This window comes from Diaphorina citri, unplaced genomic scaffold (genome assembly GCF_000475195.1).
Source record: "Diaphorina citri unplaced genomic scaffold, Diaci psyllid genome assembly version 1.1 scaffold899, whole genome shotgun sequence".
NCBI lineage: Eukaryota > Metazoa > Arthropoda > Insecta > Hemiptera > Psyllidae > Diaphorina > Diaphorina citri.
In genome coordinates, this window is record NW_007378330.1 from 158,280 (window position 1) to 180,544 (window position 22,265).

Sequence of the window (22,265 nt, forward strand, 5' to 3'; positions counted from 1 at the left end):
CAGCATGATCGGAAATGCATGTAGCATGGCATCATGCATGCATGATTGATTCCTCTTTATCTCGGCCATTACAGCGTATGAGGCCATCCAAACCACAGTCCTATAAATCTAGAGGAAACACTCAACGCTTGATCGTAAATTAGACAAATGTGTATTTAATTAGAATGAGGCCATCCAAACCACAGTCCTATAAATCTAGAGGAAACACTCAACGCTTGATCGTAAATTAGACAAATGTGTATTTAATTAGATATAGCAAATTTTGTACTGTGCATCACAATGGAGAAGAATAGAGCATGGTTATTGGTTGGTTACCTATTTTTAATACTTTAACAGAATAGTTTGACGTATTTGTACAGGGGCGAATTAAGCTATAGATTACGTGAAGGTTTAACTTACCTGATACAGTTGTAAAGAAGGAGACACTATTTTGTGCCAGTGGAAACCCTGCCCTGAAACAAAAAGAAAATCAATCCACTTCTTTTACTTCTTCTAAATCTGCAATTTTCTTCCTTTCCTCTCCTTCCTTCTGTATCTCTCGCTCGCCAAAATCTCTTCAAGTCCTGATGTGCATTGAAGAGAGAGGAGGGAACGAAGGAAAGAGAAGATAATTGGATTTCTTCCATCATCATCTTCTCTATCCATTAAATAGTTTCCTGGATGTGTATCCTGTACAAAGCTCTATCATATTATCCTGTAAAATCTTCTCCCTACTCTCCTCCTGTAAAGACTTCTCTCACTCCTGTTCCTGGCTTAAGGTTCACCAGGAAAAAGCGATTTTCCGTTTTAAAACTAACTTTTGAGTTAATTTTTTTCTTCTCTCTCTCTCTCTCTAAGGTACTTATATGGAAACCAGGCCCTCGACAGAGAGAGAGAGATAAAGAGGAAGATTTCTCTATCTATTTATCTCCTTATATAACTTTTTTTCTCTTTCCATTCCGTTATCCCTCTCTATCACTCTCTTTGCCTGGTAAAAACTTTCTAAATTCAACTAAAACTTTGCACGCTTGTCTAGTGAGAGTTCAAGATTAAAGGCCTACCTTTGAGTGTCAAGTTGGCCAAACTTTACGGAAACGTTGAAAATCAATTACCTGAGGCTGGACTGTAAATGGAAAAGCCGGGATTATCGGTTACTCCCCATATGCCTCCTCTTTCCTCCTACATTTCTACTCTTTCAACTCTTTCTGTCACGTCCGGTTTTTATAGGCTTAATGTGTGAGGCTGTGAGAGTATGTGAGGCTATATTTTGCATGCTACCTAACCCTCCTACCTGTCTCTGTGGTGTAGTAGTCCACACGCTCGTCTAGTGAACAGGAGGGCGTGGGATCAATTCTAGCAATTTTAATCGAAGCATAGGACTTTGTCGTCAACATTGAATTCGCATAAATATGATTTCTCCGTTGCATTGGGCTCTCATTTTTTTTTTTTTTTTAAATGTGTAAAAAAGCCTCAGTGGTCTAGTGAACAGGTACTCCACACGCTCGTCTAGTGAACAGGAGGGCGTGGGATCAATTCTAGCAATTTTAACCGAAGCATAGTACTTTATCGTCAATATTGAATTCGCATAAATATGATTTCTCCGTTGCATTGGGCTCTCATTTTTTTTCAATGTAAAAAAGAGAGAGAAAGAAAATCCAGCAAAAATGCTAGCTACAACTATGATAGTATTAAAAAGAAATAAAAAATTGGGGAGATTTTTTTTAGGAGAGAAAGGATGGGCCTTTTTTAAAAAACGGTACCTACCTCTTCTAATGGAACATTTTTGGTCAAAAATGGCCTCTTTTTTCCTGGTGGAATGGCTGTTTTGGTATTTAAAATGCCCAGTTTGTTCTTTGTAATACCCAAACGATAAACATTATTCTAACAACTTCCTATCCCCTACCCTCCTGTATCGAGGCGATAAAAGCAAACCTGCCGTTTGCAAGGTTCCAACTTTGTTCCAAACTTTCGACCGCACAATGAACCCCGAACCTCGCATTACAAAACCCACCTACCTCTAATGTTCTCCATAATGGAGAACGTAACTAATTACCTTCGCTCCCAAAACATTTATTTTAATTAGTCGATTTGTTTTCGTGATAGTTTCCAACTAATTTTCAGAAAGATTAATTTTTACAGAAGAATAGATTCCCCTGGACCGCTTCCAAGTTGCTAATACATCTACCTTATTAAAAGTAGGAGAAGTCACGGGAGAAAACCGGAGGAAGACAAGAAGAATCACCAAAGACGACTATGTCAACAGAAGAACAAAACAGTCAATTTATTCATGGATAAAATAGTAGACCAAATCACAGCATCCAAGACATACATAGCTGTGGAAGGATATTGCTATGGATTCACCACAATTCAAAAATCATTCAAAATGAACATGAAGATTTCAGACTTTCTTCTCGTAACATAAAGCACATGGAAATTATCAGTTAAAGTAGGTTTGGTCTGAATGCAGTTCTGGTTCATGGTGAGCGGCTCAGAATAGTTACTTGTTCTCAAGTTTAGAAACAATGAATAAAATGCAAAGTACCCAGAACCTGAGTACGATGTGCTTGTTGTACGTCCATGATTCTTACTGGACAGGGTGGCACTGAAGACATGATAACCATTTCCTGGTGATCTTATATGGAATTTTACTAGTCACACGAAGCGACGCGCGTCCATTTGCTGACTTACAATAGATACGTGGAAACAATCGTGTTTACAAAAGTTCTCAGAACAATCATTCTCATCATGATCCTATGTTTGTTTTGTGGATCTCCACATCAACGGGGTAGGGAATAGTGATACCTAGATGATCTTCAAAGAATTCTGCACATCATCATGTTTTAGAAGGAAAGGGGGGTTTCCCGATGCTCGTATGTTTTTACCTATTTTTAATACTTTAACAGAATAGTTTGACGTATTTGTACAGGGGCGAATTAAACTATGGACTATGTGTAAAGGTTTAACTTACCTGATACAGTTGTAAAGAAGGAGACACTATTTTGTGCCAGTGGAAACCCTGCCCTGAAACAAAAAGAAAATCAACTACATATTGTTTTATGTATGGAGTACCTAGTACAGCTCTCATTACCCATCCAATAATTCAGACACTACGGTGTATGGGTATGCTATGATTGATTTGATACAGACAATAGATCCTGGTAATGCGTTCTAGAAACCTGTAGGATGTATGCAGGTACCTAGTACAGCTCTCATTACCCATCCAATAATTCAAACACTACGGTGTATGGGTATGCTATGATTGATTTGATACAGACAATAGATCCTGGTAATGCGTTCTAGAAACCTGTAGGATGTATGCACCTAGTACAGCTCTCATTACCCATCCAATAATTCAGACACTACGGTGTATGGGTATGCTATGATTGATTTGATACAGACAATAGATCCTGGTAATGCGTTCTAGAAACCTGTAGGATGTATGCACATCAGTACATTGCACATATTGTCGTGCAAAACTACGAAAAAAAAAGCGGAAAACACCAGCTAAGAGGAAAGAAAAACAACAATTAAACGACAAAGAACACGCCCTGAAATACGGTGTTCAAGCCATCAGTAGTATGTACAAAACAGGATACGCTGTTCCAAAGACTCCCAAGTTCCCAACGAGGTATCTCGCCAAATTATTCATTCCATTCTGACAAAGAACACGCCCTGAAATACGGTGTTCAAGACATCAGTAGTATGTACAAAACAGGATACGCTGTTCCAAAGACTCCCAAGTTCCCAACGAGGTATCTCGCCAAATTATTCATTCCATTCAGCGGAAAACACCAGCTAAGAGGAAAGAAAAACAACAATTAAACGACAAAGAACACGCCCTGAAATACGGTGTTCAAGCCATCAGTAGTATGTACAAAACAGGATACGCTGTTCCAAAGACTCCCAAGTTCCCAACGAGGTATCTCGCCAAATTATTCATTCCATTCTGCAAGAAGCTACTTTCTTACTGCAGAATAACTCACTTTAAAGTTATTTTACTTTTGAAAGAACTATTAAGATAGAAGACAAAACAATGGTAGTCATATCAGAGGCAGAGGGAGACGTAATGCACTTCCGTGCTCAGCCATATTGATTGGAACAAGAAGTGCATTATTTCCAAGTAGAACAATGTACATTTTGTGATGCATATTATTAAGGTGCAGTCTGCCATCGTCACAGTGGAGGCAAAAAGACGTATACAGATACAGAGAGTGTTTTAGTTTCTCGTTGTTGTGCTGCGCATATGCGAGCAATTTTATTGGCGCTTCGCATATGTGAGCAATTTTATTGCTGACAAAAGAGGTTCACAAATTTTTGAAATGCAGGCCGAAAATTCCTCAAAAATTTTCGGAACTTATTGGTTTTAAGTACTTCAGACAGTGGAGATCCATACGATACGTAACTATGCCATCTCCACGACGATATAATGCAGTTTCGAGATATTCTAGTTCTGTATGCACGTATTCCTCATTCTTTTTATGTACCTACTAGACCTATTTTTTCTCCAGCATTATTATATTTGATTCATGGTTATTACTAATCTCTGGTATTGTTGTGTTCAAAGTTTTTTGTTTCATTTCCATATCCTTGGGATTTCTTCATTCTTCCATCTAGTATGTTTAAAGAATATTTGATGTTCGAATTTGTTCGTACTAGACCTATTTTTTCTCCAGCATTATTATATTTGATTCATGGTTATTACTAATCTCTGGTATTGTTGTGTTCCAAGTTTTTGTTTCATTTCCATATCCTTGGGATTTCTTCATTCTTCCATCTAGTATGTTTAAAGAATATTTGATGTTCGAATTTGTTCCTACTACACTTAGCACCGTATCGCATTGTTCATGTAGGATGTAGATCATGTGTCTTCATGTAAACAAAACAGTCAATTTATTCATGGATAAAATTAATAGTAGACCAAATCACAACATCCAAGACATAGCTGTGGAAGGATATTGCAATGGATCAGAGCATTCACCACAATTCAAAAATCATTCAAAATGAACATGAAGATTTCAGACTTTCTTCTCGTAACATAAAGCACATGGGTCTTCATGTCTATTATTATAGATACTGTATGTAGATTGTAGATGCAATATAATTAGATGTTGATAGATGATATGCACTTATTGTGTTAAGCGTGTTTTTTCTTCTACTTGGTGGGTAGTTAATACAGATATTACTTGCCGTATTTACGTATCAGTTTCAGCATGTATTCTTATATTTTACTCGTCGGTGTACCGCGCTGGTTTGCAGATCCACTGATACTGATACAGTTATTATATACAGTTTCCATACAGGTTCTTTTCTCACGATTGATTTACTAGTCGGTGTACCGCGCTGGTTTGCAGATCCACTGATACTGATACAGTTATTATATACAGTTTCCATACAGGTTCTTTTCTCACGATTGAAAATGGGAGAAAATGTTTTCAAGTACCTAATTCATTGGTGTACAGCAAAGAAAAAGTCTTAAATGACCTTGAACATACTCTAGCAATATTTTCCACACATGATCTCATCCGTAGGCTTACTCGTCGGTGTACCGCGCTGGTTTGCAGATCCACTGATACTGATACAGTTATTACAGTTTCCATACAGGTTCTTTACTCACGATTGAAAATGGGAGAAAATGTTCTCAAGTAATTCATTGGTGTACAGCAAAGAAAAAGTCTTAAATGACCTTGAACATACTCTAGCAATATTTTCCACACATGATCTCATCCGTAGGCTCCATCAAGACAGTTTTTCATTTCCATACACCCACACACTCAGTTCCCATGCAATTTTCACCCCACTTCATTTTCCATACGTTTGAGACCTATTCTAAATGGTGATTTCTATTCTAATGTGAGATTCTATTATGGCCAGTTCCATTCAGGTTGTAAAAATAGAAAAGTCTCAGCTTCACATACTGTGACTACTAAATGACTCATTTCTAGCTAACATATCAAGGCTTTCCAGTCAAGTGTTCAAGTGTTGATTTCATTCTAGTGTATTATCAATCCAAATTAGTCTTCGGTATTACCACTGCAGATTCACTATGGACTGAGATCACAAAGATCGGCAAAACCAGGAAAAGCATTGATTGGCCATCTTTATGATCTGATCGTTATCTATGGAATCAGTATCGATTGAGAGAGGTAAAAGTTATGGTGGGCAAGACGGAGCCAAAAACCCAAAAGCAACACAAATACCTACTAAACTAACCCTTTGGACAAAGCAACTTAACCTTTTCGATCAATGGTTAGAGAAGAAGAAAAGGTTCCAAATTAAATTGTTATTTTCACATCATGGGGTTTGTTTTTCAAAGTTTTAATATGCCTGCCCTATGCCCCACTCTTTTACAGCTCAAATCTTTTCAAAAAGTTAAAACACATTAAATCATTCGAATGGTCATAAAGCTTGGTTGAAAGTTGAGAGAGATGGAGAGAGTTCGAGTTACTCCAATACGTATTTCTCTATTATTTGACTTAAAAAAAAAAAAAAAAAAAAAATTGACTTATGCCAACTCCTGATTTCATTCTAGTGTATTATCAATCCAAATTAGTCTTCGGTATTACCACTGCAGATTCACTATGGACTGAGATCACAAAGATCGGCAAAACCAGGAAAAGCATTGATTGGCCATCTTTATGATCTGATCGTTATCTATGGAATCAGTACCTATCGATTGAGAGAGGTAAAAGTTATGGTAGGCAAGACGGAGCCCAAAACCCAAAAGCAACACAAATACCTACTAAACCAACTCTTTGGACAAAGCAACTCAACCTTTTCGATCAATGGTTAGAGAAGAAGAAAAAGTTGCAAATTAATTGTTATTTTCACATCATGGGGTTTGTTTTTCAAAGTTTTAATGTGCCTGCCGTATTTCACTCTTTTACTGCTCAAATCTTTTCAAAAAGTTAAAACACATTAAATCATTCGAATGGTCATAAATAGTATCGATTGAGAGAGGTAAAAGTTATGGTAGGCAAGACGGAGCCCAAAACCCAAAAGCAACACAAATACCTACTAAACTAACTCTTTGGACAAAGCAACTCAACCTTTGCGATCAATGGTTAGAGAAGAAGAAAAGGTTCCAAATTAAATTTTATTGTTATTTTCACATCATGGGGTTTGTTTTTCAAAGTTTTAATGTGCCTGCCCTATTTCACTCTTTTACTGCTCAAATCTTTTCAAAAAGTTAAAACACATTAAATCATTCGAATGGTCATAAAGCTTGGTTGAAAGTTGAGAGAGAGGGAGAGAGTTCGAGTTACTCCAATTCGTATTTCTCCATTATTTGACTTATGGCTACTTCCTCTTAAATCTTATATTATAAGAACGAGATCCATTCACATTTCACACACTGATCGCTCTATCTCTAGAACCACAATACCTAGAAAGCTGAAATTATGAGAGAGAGGGAGAGAGTTCGAGTTACTCCAATACGTATATTTCTCTATTATTTGACTTATGGCTACTTCCTCTTAAATTACTCATATACCAAATTTTCTTCTCAGCTCAACCTCTTCATAAGTGTACCATCTGTCCCCTTTAGTTCTGTAGATAAGTATTACTTATTTGAGCTAGTTACTAATATATACCAAATTTTCTTCTCAGCTCAACCTCTTCATAAGTGTACCATCTGTCCCCTTTAGTTCTGTAGATAAGTATTACTTATTTGCATGTAAATGGCACTGCTACTAGTGTTTTTCAGCCCATCTTCTAATAGGTAGGTCCTTGGGTTTCCCAAAATGACATCACTAATATCATCAGCAGCAACAAACGGTGCACTATATGGTCTTCAATAGGTGAATGTGGAATGCCTATAGGAATTTTGCATTAATTTTCCACAAAGTCATAGCTTCTGTTGGACCTAGGACCGAGTAGAAGAGTAGATACTGTTCTATATGACTAATTTTATTCCATCCCACGGTAAATCTATCAAGATTTAATTTATGGGTTTCTTATTAGCCCTCGAAATTCACAAATAAGAACTTATAGATGGATATTGTTTCTAGTAAATCGCTAGAAAAATTTTCTGATCAGTCCAAATCTCCCAGCAGACAAATTGGAGTTGACGAAACAAAAAATCTAACTGGCCTTCACATGGTCCTACGAGTAAATAAAATAACTCCAAACTTTTCAAATGTTTCGAATTGAGGACACCCAGGTTTTCACACAACCCTACGAAGTGTACAAGTCGAGCACGGAGTATACACAGCGAAGTGAAGGAGACTACCCGTGGCAAAATCAATAACAAACTCATTAGTTAATCGAGTAGAAACAGAGTTTGCATGTTGCGTGCAGAGAGATAGACTACCCGGCACTAGGGGCTGAGGCCGCGTGATAAAAGATCCCTTATCAGCTTGATTACCAACCTTCTTGTTATCACTGGGGGATATACTGGGACACGAAACCCCACTGCCGCCAACCACCAATGCAGGATATAGCCTGGCCTTCTGCCCCCCGGCACTAGGGGCTGAGGCCGCGTGATAAAAGATCCCTTATCAGCTTGATTACCTTCTTGTTATCACTGGGGGATATACTGGGACACGAAACCCTATCAAATCTCCGAGCAGACAAATTGGAGTTGACGAGACAAAAAGTCTAACTGGGCTTCACATGGTCCTACGAGTAAAATAACTCCAAACTTTTCAAATGTTTCGAATTGAGGACACCCAGGTTTTCACACAACCCTACGAAGTGTACAAGTCAAGCACGGAGTATACAGCGAAGTGAAGGAGACTACCCGTGGCAAAATCAATAGCAAACTCATTAGTTAATCGAGTAGAAACAGAGTTTGCATGTTGCGTGCAGAGAGATAGACTCCTCGGCACTGGGGGCTGAGGCCGCGTGATAAAAGATCCCTTATCAGCTTGATTACCTTCTTGTTATCACTGGGGGATATACTGGGACACGAAACCCTAATGCCGCCATTCGCCAACCACCAATGCAGGATATAGCCTGGCCTTCTGCCAGGACAGTCAAGAGTGTCCTTGTTTGTAATAAAGTTATCTAAATAGATCTCCTTTCCAGAGGGGAAATATAAACAACCTAATTTGACTTTCAAGGCCGTTGTGATGGAAAATAAAAGGGTAGTAAATGTTGACAATTTATAAAATGACAATGAGGAAAACCCGGAAGGTCCATTTAAGTCTGAACATTTTGTCATCTTGTGTAATTTTATCATTTGATGAGACATTTGATTATTTGGTAGCCTGTCTTCTTTAGTGTCAATGTTATAATTTAATTTATTTCATTCGCAATATTTTAAGTAAGTTCCGTTTATTCTGAAAATAATGAGAGGGTTCTTTTCTGAGCTACACTTCCTATTTTCATTTAAATTTAATACACCCAAAGTAGAACAGTAAACAACTAAAATGATAAATACCTATTTCGTAAGGAAAGAAGAGAAAAACAACTCACTCGCTTCTTTGAGAAAACCATCAGGATCCAGCGAACAAAATCTGAAACACAAAGGAAAATAAGGATAATGGTTAGCAAGTCTGAACATTTTGTCATCTTGTGTTATATTTTATCATTTGATGAGACATTTCATTTGGTAGCCTGTCTTCTTTAGTGTCAATGTTAGAATTTAATTTATTTCATTCGCAATATTTTAAGTAAGTTCCGTTCATTCTGAAAATAATGAGAGGGTTCTTTTCTGAGCTACACTTCCTATTTTCATTAATATTTAATACACCCAAAGTAGAACAGTAAACAACTAAACTGATAAATACCTATTTCGTAAGGAAAGAAGAGAAAAAACAACTCACTCGCTTCTTTGAGAAAACCATCAGGATCCAGCGAACAAAATCTGAAACACAAAGGAAAATAAGGATAATGGTTAGCATATGTGGTAAAGGAAAAATAATGCCGTCTAAAGAAAGCAAGTTCACTAGAAGGCGTTTAAGGAAATTTTAGCAAACAGATAATAACAAACCTCCACCTAATCAGAAAGGCTCAGACGACGACCCTAAAACTATCCCAAGGCATGGTGGTAAAACAGTCAGAAACATCCAAGTGATTCCCGTCACTAAAGACTTTTGCAGTTATACAATGACGTAAGAAGCCTCTATCGAATAATATCCAAGTGTATGTGGATATCCAGATTCGTTCTCATGTTAGCATGCAAATAGATAATGTAGATAAGGGAGGTTTGCTGCTGTCTACAGGCAAAGTGTTGACGTGCCGTGAATTCTTTGCCAAAATTACCGGAGACGAGCACAGCGCCTAAACACAAACTTTGTATATGCACACAAAAGACATGTTCTGCCTTTGTTTTCTTAATAACATTCGCCCAGAGAATTTTCCTTTTGTATTGGAACACATTAGTATGGATCCTACGTCGCGCGTAAAACATATTTATAAGCAAAGCGTGGCGGAAGATTTATTTTCGGAATTCCCATTTCTCCATCTATATTTGGTACTCCGTTTCATCTCCTCACTGCCATCCATTCTGTTTCCTCCTATATCATACTTTCCTTCCTTCCTCTTTTCTCATCAATTTTCCCCAGCTTCTACTATACCACCACAATGCCCCAATCCACCACGCCATATACAGGATGATTCCATTGAATTTTAATTGAATGTCCCTTAGAAGGTACCAAACAGCCTGCGTAAAAAATGGTTCGTCATTGGAGAAATCTGTAAATGGGAAAACCCTTACTTTCACTAGTGTGTGTATGTAGGCTATAATGAGTTCATCAGTTGCTGCTAAAAAGTGGTCTGGGAGACTGTCGGTGGTAGGTAGGTGTATATGATAATATGTTTTTACAAAATTGGCCTTACTTAAGAATTAGAACCTACATAAGAATAATCAACTCATTCATACAGAGTTTACAGAGTAATATGAAAATCATTTCATTTCAACTTTTGATCCTTGATGTAGGTAATTTGTTTTAAAAATTTTGAGCCCGATTGTTATTTTGCATTTCAAATATTATTTTTTTTACAACACCCTGTATGACTCCATCTACATGTTTGTATTGTGTGGAATTGTTTCTCAAGTGCTTCGGGAGTTTTAAATGTAGGTAATTCTGAACTTGAACGTACACATTGTACGTTTAAAGTTTCACAGAAAAGATTTTAAAGTTTCTCCAAGTTGAAGAGAAAATTTGAGAAGTTGTTTCTGCTAAAACCTCTCTGGATTTGCTGGTTTTGTTTAATTGTGAAAATAAATCATGTTTGTGAGTGCTATTTATGGTAAACCTTGCAACAGTATCAGAGAAAATCCAAGTAAAGTATTTAACAGAAACATAAGAAATGCTTGAATCTTTCCCTTTCTGGGGTTTAAAGCATAGGATGACGTGGCATCTGAGTGGGACCAGGGCTACATAGGATTGAAAATTTATTTAGGCCCAAGTCCAAACTAAACCTTCATCAATGATTAGCAAATGGACTACCAGATCTGCTGAGAGCTATAGCTCATAAGTCTTACACTCGTATTTATGAACAAGAATGATCGTTCTTAGATCAGTCTCAAGTCAAAATTGACCAATCAAATGCCTTGAGACTTAATGGTTAGCATATGTGGTAAAGGAAAAATAATGCCGTCTAAAGAAAGCAAGTTCACTAGAAGGCGTTTAAGGAAATTTTAGCAAACAGATAATAACAAACCTCCACCTAATCAGAAAGGCTCAGACGACGACCCTAAAACTATCCCAAGGCATGGTGGTAAAACAGTCAGAAACATCCAAGTGATTCCCGTCACTAAAGACTTTTGCAGTTATATTGTGTAACTGCAAAAGTCTGCAAACGTAAGAAGCCTCTATCGAATAATACCCAAGTGTATATGGATATCCAGATTCGTTCTCATGTTAGCATGCAAATAGATAATGTAGATAAGGGAGGTTTGCTGCTGTCTACAGGCAAAGTGTTGACGCCTAAAACTATCCTAAAGCATGGTGGTAAAACAGTCAGAAATACCCAAGTGATTCCCGTCACTAAAGACTTTTGCAGTTATACAATGACGTAAGAAGCCTCTATCGAATAATATCCAAGTGTATGTGGATATCCAGATTCGTTCTCATGTTAGCATGCAAATAGATAATGTAGATAAGGGAGGTTTGCTGCTGTCTACAGGCAAAGTGTTGACGTGCCGTGAATTCTTTGCCAAAATTACCGGAGACGAGCACAGCGCCTAAACACAAACTTTGTATATGCACACAAAAGACATGTTCTGCCTTTGTTTTCTTAATAACATTCGCCCAGAGAATTTTCCTTTTGTATTGGAACACATTAGTATGGATCCTACGTCGCGCGTAAAACATATTTATAAGCAAAGCGTGGCGGAAGATTTATTTTCGGAATTCCCATTTCTCCATCTATATTTGGTACTCCGTTTCATCTCCTCACTGCCATCCATTCTGTTTCCTCCTATATCATACTTTCCTTCCTTCCTCTTTTCTCATCAATTTTCCCCAGCTTCTACTATACCACCACAATGCCCCAATCCACCACGCCATATACAGGATGATTCCATTGAATTTTAATTGAATGTCCCTTAGAAGGTACCAAACAGCCTGCGTAAAAAATGGTTCGTCATTGGAGAAATCTGTAAATGGGAAAACCCTTACTTTCACTAGTGTGTGTATGTAGGCTATAATGAGTTCATCAGTTGCTGCTAAAAAGTGGTCTGGGAAACTGTCGGTGCACCACAATTCCACAATCCACCCCGCCATATACAGGATGATTCCATTGAATGTCCCTTAGAAGGTACCAAACAGCCTGCGTAAAAAATGGTTCGTCATTGGAAAAATCTGTAAATGGGAAAACCCTTACTTTCACTAGTGTGTGTATATGTAGGCTATAATGAGTTCATCAGTTGCTGCTAAAAAGTGGTCTGGGAAACTGTCGGTGGTAAGTAAGTGTATATGATAATATGTTTTTACAAAATTGGCCTTACTTAAGAACTAGAACCTACATAAGAATAATCAACTCATTCATACAGAGTGTACAGAGTAATATGAAAATCATTTCATTTCAACTTTTGATCCTTGATGTAGGTAATTTGTTTTAAAAATTTTGAGCCCGATTGTTATTTTGCATTTCAAATATTATTTTTTTACAACACCCTGTATGACTCCATCTACATGTTTGTATTGTGTGGAATTGTTTCTCAAGTGCTTCGGGAGTTTTAAATGTAGGTCCGGGACCAACCTAAATGAATTAAATAAAAAGCTTGTTGATCATATTAAATATTTGGAAAGCAAAACTTTGCCAATGTTGTAGTACACATACACATTAGTGAGAACAATGTAATAGTGAACAAGGTATTAGAGCGGATAGCAATCCTATTCAATTACATTAGCTGTTGGGAACGCGTTGGGTATATTGTGAAGTGGGGTAATTTGTCCAAGAATTCTTCCTATTGATACGAGTAGGTATACAACATAATATTCGCAACAGACACAGCAAAGTCGATACCCATCAGGTCGTAGCGAATAAAGATTTTACCGTTAAAGCGCTCACCAATATATCCAAACCTGTTAGTACAATTGTTGAGCGAGATAAAAGTTTACAAAACTGTGCATGAGCTTCCGAACACAAAAGAGAGTTAAAAATTATAGCCCCCTACTCCATGCCCCCGGGACCAACCTAAATGAATTAAATAAAAAGCTTGTTGATCATATTAAATATTTGGAAAGCAAAACTTTGCTAATGTTGTAGTACACATACACATTAGTGAGAACATTGTAATAGTGAACAAGGTATTAGAGCGGATAGCAATCCTATTCAATTACATTAGCTGTTGGGAACGCGTTGGGTATATTGTGAAGTGGCTGAGTGAGAGAGAAAAAGGGAGGGAGAGGAAGAGATAGAGAGGGAAAAGGTAAGAGAGGGAGAAAGAAAGAGCCAAGGGAGTAAGAGATACAAACGAAAGGAATGATAAGAAATATCCACAAAAAGTGAAACACGACAAAATAAAGGTATGTATGGAAGGAAATATCATGCAGGGAAGGATACAACAAAAAGGAAGAGAGAAAGAGAAATAAAGAAGAGAGAGAAGCGAAAGGAATGATAAGAAATATCCACAAAAAGCGAAACACGATAAAATAAAGGTATGTATGGAAGGAAATATCATGCAGGGAAGGATACAACAAAAAGGAAGAGAGAAAGAGAAATAAAGAAGAGAGAGAAAGAGAGAGTTGAGAAAAAAGAGAAAAGGAGAGAATGAAAGCCCAGAGAAGGCTATGGCACCCCCTTGAATATAATACACAATAGATGCCTGAGTGGTTGACTCCATTATCTCCGAGATACCCTATTAATTCTCTTCTGCCGGTATGTTTGTTTTAATTTCACAAGAGAGAGAGAGAGAGAGAGAGAGAGAGAGAGAGAGAGAGAGAGAGATTTGAGAGAAAAGGAGAGAATGAAAGCCCAGAGAAGGCTATGGCACCCCCTTGAATATAATACACAATAGATGCCTGAGTGGTTGACTCCATATGAGACCAGGGCTACTGATGTAGGATTGAAAATTTATTTAGGCCCGAGTCCAAACTAAACCTTCATCAATGATTAGCAAATGGACTACCAGATCTGCTGAGAGCTATAGCTCATAAGTCTTACTCACTTAACCAAGCACTTATGACCTATTGAAGTCATCATAAAACAGCAAATTCAGCACAAAATAACTTCGTCGAAATTCGACGAGTGTTAATGAGAATCGAAAAGAAACGCCCTCAATTTCCGAAGAAAGCGCTGATGTGAAGGATTTAGCAAGTCAGGCCTATTGAAGTCATCATAAAACAGCAAATTCAGCACAAAATAACTTCATCGAAATTCGACGAGTGCTAATGAGAATCGAAAAGAAACGCCCTCAATTTCCGAAGAAAGCGCTGATGTGAAGGATTTAGCAAGTCAGCATTTTGAAAACCTTAGCATCCTAACGAGTAGTCCTTCTCACCATTACCTTCTTTCAGTTCTTTCACATCATCAGGACAGATTGAATTTTCATTTGTTACTTTTTTTATGTTTTAGGTCCAACTTACTATGGAAGCGTGAACGAGTAGTCCTTCTCACCATTACCTTCTTTCAGTTCTTTCACATCATCAGGACAGATTGATTTTTCATTTGTTACTTTTTTTTATGTTTTAGGTCCAACTTACTATGGAAGCGGCCTCAAATTATTAAATAATTTAATTACTTTAGGTCAATATTGTTTGATTACGTTGGGCACCTTTGGTTTGGTTTTATTCCATTTTATCTAGCATTCCCATATGGGGACTCTGTCATTAGACTACATTTTTACTTTCTATTACTACAGTATAGCGGAGCTATACTAGTAATGAAAGTATTGCAATCGGTCCAAATTTTCAAAATCGGGAAGTAATTTACTTCAGGTTAAGATTGTTTAATTATTTGGGCAACTTTGGTTTGGTTTAGTTTCATTCCATATTATGTATCTTGCATCCCATATGGGGAACTCTGTCATTCGATTCCATTTGTTTGTTTCTTTGTTTGCACTTCTTCAGCAGAGGATTGACAATTGGAACTCTATTCTATCGCCCTTCCTCCCTCCACTCATCTTGCATCCCATATGGGGAACTCTGCCATTCAATTCCATTTGTTTGTTTCTTTGTTTGCACTTCTTCAGCAGAGGATTGACAATTGGAACTCTATTCTATCGCCCTTCCTCCCTCCACTCTTAATTTCACTTGTTTGTTTATCTGTTTCACTAATAATGTTGTTCTAATTAAAAAACCTTTCATTTCCTATTAAACACATTTGTTCCGAATAATAAGGTGTGGTGTTGGAGCACTCTGATATTTTTGTAAAGCCTTCAACCTTTCATTTCCTATTAAACACATTTGTTCCGAATAATAAGGTGTGGTGTTGGAGCACTCTGATATTTTTGTAAAGCCTTCATTTGAATAATGTTCTTTCACCATTCCAAGGCTAGATTTACCATTTTATATGTGCCTGTTTCTGTTAGGCTCAACGCACCGTTTCTGTCTGATGAAATTGGAGTGTGATTCGGAGCTCCCCATTTAAATGGAATTTCCTTGCAAGTGTTTCTGTTAGGCTCAACGCACCGTTTCTGTCTGATGAAATTGGAGTGTGATTCGGAGCTCCCCATTTAAATGGAATTTCCTTGCAATTCTGATTTCGAATAATAAAAAGCTTTTTGATGTAATCATCGCATCGGTACGTGTTATGGTGTACGATTATGCATTTATTCAATTTGAAAATGGATTAGGTGCATTGGATTGGAGGAACCTAAAACTTGGTAGGTACCTACTGCTAAACTTCTTCAGCAGAGGACGGATAATTGGAACTCTATTCTATCGCCCTTCCTCCCTCCACTCCCTCTATCTCCTGTTCACACGTACACGTAATAATAGAATCATCGTTTTCTCTCCCTCTTCCCTCTAATATCATCATACTCCCCCCCTCATTTCCCCTTTTCCCTCCCCCCATCTCTTTATGCTCATTCTTTCATGCCGTTTGAACAACAATATATTACCCAGGGTGTTGAGTGCTGGCACACTTGTTGAAGAGAAAGACAGAGCGAGAAAGAGAGAGAGGAGAGAGGGGAGAGAAGGAGGAGGATGGAGAGAGATAGTGAAATACTCTAAAAGCATATTTGATGATTTTCCTCCCGTAGCGCTGTTGAATTTCCCGGCGAACGTGATTCCGTGTTCCCTCTCTCTCTCTCTCTTTCTCCCTCCCTCTCTCTCTCCCCCTACCTTCCTTTCTCTTCTTTTTTTTCTCTCTCTCTTTCTCCCTGTCGCCCCTCTCTCTCTCTCTCTCTCTCTCTTTCTCCCTCCCTCTCTCTCTCCCCCTACCTTCCTTTCTCTTCTTTTTTTTCTCTCTCTCTTTCTCCCTGTCGTTATTCGTCCTCTCCTACTGAGAGCTACTACACAAGACAAGGAGGAGGAGAAGGAAGGAGGGGTTGATGGAAATGGAGAAGAAAGAGGAGTAGATGGAGGAGGAGAAGGAGGCTTTGTTTGTTTATATCTACAGGGTGCCTGTGGGTCAAAAATGGGGAGAGAAAAGAAGAGCACACATTCGAGGAGAGAGAGAGAAAGAGAGAGAGAGAGAGAGGAGAGAGGGGAGAGAAGGAGGAGGATGGAGAGAGATAGTGAAATACTCTAAAAGCATATTTGATGATTTTCCTCCCCTAGCGCTGTTGAATTTCCCGGCGAACGTGATTCCGTGTTCCCTCTCTCTCTCTCTTTCTCCCTCCCTCTCTCTCTACCCCTACCTTCCTTTCTCTTCTTTTTTTTTCTCTCTCTCTCTCTTTCTCCCTGTCGTTATTCGTCCTCTCCTACTGAAAGCTACTACACAAGACAAGGAGGAGGAGAAGGAAGGAGGGGTTGATGGAAATGGAGAAGAAAGAGGAGTAGATGGAGGAGGAGAAGGAGACTTTGTTTGTTTATATCTACAGGGTGCCTGGGTCAAAAATGGGGAGAGAAAAGCACACATTCGACAATAAAGGTATTGAGAATGATGCTTTTTCGGGAGGGGGCTCTAAATTCTAATTTTAAAGATGTTCCCAGAGGAACAACAATGTTAGTGTATTGATTTCCACCAGACTTCAAGAGTTGCCAGAAAACACCTAACCAGGACTCAAAGGATAATTCCCAAGAATCAACGGATACCTATCTAAATAGATATTAATTAAGCTACTACACAAGACAAGGAGAAGGAGAAGGAAGGAGGGGTAGATGGAAATGGAGAAGAAAGAGGAGTAGATGGAGGAGGAGGAGGAGAAGGAGGCTTTGTTTGTTTATATCTACAGGGTGCCTGTGGGTCAAAAATGGGGAGAGAAAAGAAGAGCACACATTCGACAATAAAGGTATTGAGAATGATGCTTTTTCGGGAGGGGGCTCTAAATTTAATTCTAATTTTAAAGATGTTCCCAGAGGAACAACAATGTTAGTGTATTGATTTCCACCACACTTCAAGAGTTGCCAGAAAACACCTAGGAAAGGATGGTGGCAAGGAATATGCATAATGATTCGTGACATCATGAGGGATGGAATTTTAGCTTGAATATCAGTAAGACTATGGTACTTAACTGAATTCAAGGTAAATGGCACTGCTACTAGTGTTTCTCAGCCCATCCTCTAATAGATAGGTCCTTGGGTTTCCCAAAATGACATCACTAATATCATCAGCAGCAACAAACGGTGCACTATGGTCTTCAATAGGTGAATGTGGAATGCCTATAGGAATTTTGCATTAATTTTCCACAAAGTCATAGCTTCTGTTGGACCTTAGACCGAGTAGAAGAGTAGATACTGTTCTATATGACTAATTTTATTCCATCCCACGGTAAATCTATCAAGATTTGATTTATGGGTTTCTTATTAGCCCTCGAGAAATCCTCAAAAAAGTCTTGGACTTGCATTGTTAATCAGTCTACGTCAAGCAATACTAGCTCTGGCAAATTTTCAAGAGATTCCCCATTATCAGGACTCAAAGGATAATTCCCAAGAATCAACGGATACCTATCTAAATAGATATTAATTATTTAGTAATGTAGATTGAGATCCTCAAAAAAGTCTTGGACTTGCATTGTTAATCAGTCTACGTCAAGCAATACTAGCTCTGGCAAATTTTCAAGAGATTCCCCATTACCTGTACTTCATCATCAGTACCTACTAGTCTCTGTCTAGGTGTAACACTGAAAGAAAACGTGTCTTTCATCCTGTATACAAGAAAATATCACATATCCATAAATATTACATTTTTATTGACTTAGATATTCGAGAGATGTACCTATTCATATTTTTTTGTGTTTTATAATCTGAATGCTTGTGTTTGCTTTGCATATCAAAAGCTGTATTTCTTCTACTGGGAAATGATTTTCACACTTTGATGAATTTCACGTAACTTTTCCTTCCCTTCCACGTTTTCCCCGAAGCGACAGAAAAGGAAAAACTTGTCTTGGAAGTAGGACGACTTTAGTCTGCCTAATTTAAGTGTTCTTTGCTTTGTCATCTATCTTTTTATAGACTGTAGAAAAAACTTGGGGTACAAGATTTAGGTCAGAAAATTGCAGAGAAAATATTTCTAGGTGATCCAAATCATACCTCGGAGAACAAAACTACATTTCATATTACTCACAGTTCTCTCTACTTCAAAAAATGAACTTTATTCCAAACACATCCCTGATGACTGATGTTTGTTGAATATTCAAAATTCAAAACGAAACACAATGCGGGCATACAATATGACATGCAGGTCCTGCATGACAGGAGGGATAAGGGGCGTGTAAAAATTCTCCTGGATACTGTTTGACACAGTTTGCTGAACATAAAATGGGATATGACCAGCGCTTGTTATAGTTGAATTAGAGATATCATGGGATTGATAATGAATTTTTAAAAGACCTGATTCACACTATTTTGATTTTTGCTGGAGTTGTTTTTATACATATAATTTTATATCATGGGATTGATAATGAATTTTTAAAAGACCTGATTCACACTATTTTGATTTTTGCTGGAGTTGTTTTTATACATATAATTTTATTTTATTATTATTATTTAATGAGAATTTCAATTGAGTCATTTGCAATTCCATGAGGATACCTTCAGTCCATGTCCATGGGTGTTCATGATATCCTTGCTAAGTACTTGGTACGTGTGACGGTGTGATTTAGGTTTATTATCTTGTATACCGAAACGTTAGGTACTTCCTGAGAGGATGTGGTACCTACTTTTATATTTATAATTATAACAGTTGATGGGGATATAAACATATTGTATACAGATTTGAATTACTTCTGCACTAATAACATTTGCATTGTTTCGCTGATTTTACTACAGCCAGAAAGACACATCCACAATCCACATACTGGGTCCTTGTTTCACACGTAAGTCCATTTAGGTAGAAGATTGAATTTTAGAGCTGATATTTAAGTATATTCAGTTTCATCTCATCCTTCTAAAGTACAATATGAATAAGAAAATTTGCCAAATAAGCCAAAGTGCACATTACCATGTTAGTCTTCAATGGTTCTAGTTCTATGTACACCTTTTCCACTTGAACCAACCTTGCCTCTTTTCTTCCCCTTCCTCTTTATCCTTTGTGTTATCTGTGTATGAAATTCACATGGGCCAGTAAAAACAAATGCAACAACAGTACCTACAAATGTTTTTGTTTCGGTTGTTCTAGCATTATTTATTGTTTTGCTGTATACAAGTATACAATATGGTTTCCGTTTACATTTTACTTCATACAAAATTTACTGGGTAACTATCATAGTTATAGACCTGCAAATAGTCCCAAGCTCCTAAGTTCTTATCCTCTTCTAATGTTTTCTTCATCCTGAATCCTGATGCTCTTTTTACAGAGATACCTATTTTTTATCTTTCGCTTCATTACTTCTCTTACATTTTCCCCTTACATGTTGTCTTCTCGTGTTATATTTTCTTTTCCCTTTATAATTCATTTTTTCGCTTCTGTCATGTTTCGTTATTAACGTACTCGGTCCATTTAGGTATAAGATTTTTTTTCTTTTCTTTGAACTATCGAGCTGTTATTTAAGTATTGTTGATATACCTATTCAGTTTCATCCTATCCTTCATTATGAACGCCAAATTGCAAATTACCAATTACCAATATTACCATGTTAGTCTTCAATGGTTCTAGTTCCATGTACCTACCACTTTTCCACTTGAACCTTGCCTCTTTTCTTTCCCTTCCTCTTTATCCTTTGTGTTATCGGGTGTATGAAATTCACATGGGCCAGTAAAAACAAATACAACAACAGTACCTAGGTACAAATGTTTTTGTTTTGGTTGTTCTAGCATACTTTTCCACTTGAACCTTGCCTCTTTTCTTTCCCTTCCTCTTTATCCTTTGTGTTAGCGGGTGTATGAAATTCACATGGGCCAGTAAAAACAAATACAACAACAGTACCTAGGTACAAATGTTTTTGTTTTGGTTGTTCTAGCATTATTTATTGTTTTGCTGTATACAAGTATACGATATGGTTTCCGTTTACATTTTACTTCATACAAAATTTACTGGGTAACTATCATAGTTATAGACCTGCAAATAGCCAAGCTCCTAACTATAAGCGTACCCAACATTGTCTTTATTATGATTTAAAATTATGTCGGTTACCTCGTTACCAACACAATCTAAATTGTTATGGTTTCTGGGTAGGAACAACTGTTCCACAAAAGTTAAAAGGATATTTGATTGTTCCCTACAGGCCTATAGGTTGTGATGTGACTGAGATCTGTGACGTCAAAAAATCATGACACAAAATAAACTGAAGGCATTTGTAATAGAGCTCAAAAAACACAATGCAAAGAGATGGTAGAAAGCGCGAAAAATGAAATAAAGAAGAAAATAATGGAAAAGCTGAACAAAAACGCGCTATAGGAGAACTGGATGAAACAACATTGGAAACTCGAGGGGGGAATAACGAAACATGACAGAAGCGAAAAAATGAATTATAAAGGGAAAAGAAAATATAACACGAGAAGACAACATGTAAGGGGAAAATGTGAGAGAAGTAATGAAGCGAAAGATAAAAAATATCTCTGTAAAAAGAGCATCAGGATTCAGGATGAAGAAAACATTAGAAGAGGATAAGAACGGGGGGAAGCTATAATGGGCACAAAAGAAGCATTCGGATAAAAGGTGGAAAGAAAAACATCGAGGGAAATAAAAGAAGGATCTAAAGACTTTTGTCAGATACCTAAACAATTTTTCCTTCGAGTCAAATTTTCGATGGTGAGTTTTTAGTGCCAAAATTCAGTTACTATTATAGGCTGTTATGTATTGTCATCTTTGAATTCCTAGCACAGGTTGTGTTAGGTTAGGTTAGTTTGTGCTAGGTTAGCCTCAACCTACAATCACCTCAACTTCCAAACACCTCCACCTCCACTCACAAAAAATCTTATACCTAAATGGACCGAGTATGTGTGAAATAAGGACTGCAGTATGTGGATGTGTCTTTCTGACTATAGTAAAATCAGCGAAACAATGCAGAAATAATTCAAATCTGTATACAATATGTTTATATCCCCATCAACTGTTATAATTATAAATATAAAAGTAGGTACCACATCCTCTCAGGAAGTACCTAACGTTTCGGTATACAAGATAATAAACCTAAATCACACCGTCACACGTACCAAGTACTTAGCAAGGATATCATGAACACCCATGGACATGGACTGAAGGTATCCTCATGGAATTGCAAATGACTCAATTGAAATTCTCATTAAATAATAATAATAAAATAAAATTATATGTATAAAAACAACTCCAGCAAAAATCAAAATAGTGTGAATCAGGTCTTTTAAAAATTCATTATCAATCCCATGATA

At 37.4% G+C, this 22,265-nt stretch overlaps 1 long non-coding RNA gene across 1 annotated transcript in view; it reads right to left on the reverse strand.

Annotated features, from left to right (window-relative positions):
• Positions 1–219: 219 nt before the first annotated feature.
• LOC113468937 overlaps positions 220–22,265 on the reverse strand; it is a 25,413-nt gene continuing 3,367 nt past the window's right edge. Inside the window, exons 2-4 of the long non-coding RNA XR_003392514.1 lie at positions 9,744–9,784; positions 2,862–3,000; positions 220–315 (exon numbers count right to left, since the gene is read on the reverse strand). This is a non-coding gene — a long non-coding RNA (uncharacterized LOC113468937). The remainder of the gene's footprint in view (positions 316–2,861; positions 3,001–9,743; positions 9,785–22,265) is intronic.